Source organism: Aptenodytes forsteri, unplaced genomic scaffold (genome assembly GCF_000699145.1).
Source record: "Aptenodytes forsteri isolate BGI_AS27 unplaced genomic scaffold, ASM69914v1 Scaffold119, whole genome shotgun sequence".
Lineage (NCBI taxonomy): Eukaryota > Metazoa > Chordata > Aves > Sphenisciformes > Spheniscidae > Aptenodytes > Aptenodytes forsteri.
Window position 1 is genome coordinate 5,767,886 of NW_008796165.1, and position 916 is coordinate 5,768,801.

Consider the following 916-nt stretch of genomic DNA (forward strand, 5'->3'; position numbering starts at 1 on the left):
AAACCCCAGCCCACTGCCCCCACCGCCTCGGCCCGCTACAGGGCCGGATTCCTCTCTACTCACCATTTGCTTTTCATTGGGAAAAGTGAGTGGAGCCATTTTGTGGCCTACGCATCGCGGCTATATTTGTAGTAAGTGTTGGGTGGCTTCAGCTGGGGAGGCTCTAATTCCACATCACGTCCAGTTTCCTATTTAGTATGCAGAGCGGAACACTACTGCAATGTGGCCGAGAGAGATAAAACCCCAGCAGTGGCCCGCCTGCCCTGATAAGCTTCTAAACCCATTATTTATGAAATGATTCATTATTATTTGGCAATTTTATCGAAGGAAAGCGGAAAATTATTGCAGGGATATGCATAGGAATAACTCCGGAATGCATGCCTTCTAGCTTTTTATGTGTGTGTGCTTAGATGCTCTTAAAAAGACAATGCAAAAAAAAAAAAAAAAAAAAAAAGAGTAATAAAAAATTGCACTGTGGCTGCCCGCATCTGAATAGCAATTCTTTATTTTAGTCCTCCTGGAGGTTATTATGCCCCTGCTTCCTCCCCCCCCCCCCCCCCCCCCCCTTTTTTTTTTTTATTAAATATGGAACACCTACTCCGTTCTTAATTAAATTTAATGAGACAAAATAAATTGTTGGAGATGCTGAGAGAGAGGGAAGGGGTGTGGGCTGCGTTGGGACGTTGGGACGAGGAGGTAAATGAAGCACATCGAGAGGAGATGTTTTGGAGGGAAGTGGCCCCATCCCCAGCCTTCCTCCCCCCACCGTGTTTTTTCGCTGAAGGGCTAAATTGGGGCGCGCTCCCTGTTTAATCTCCCGTGCCGGGGCGCGGGGAGGCCGAGCGTCCCTGCCGGGCCGGGGGATGCTGGGGGACGGGCAGCCGAGCGGGGAACGCGGCGGCACCCCCCGCCCCCG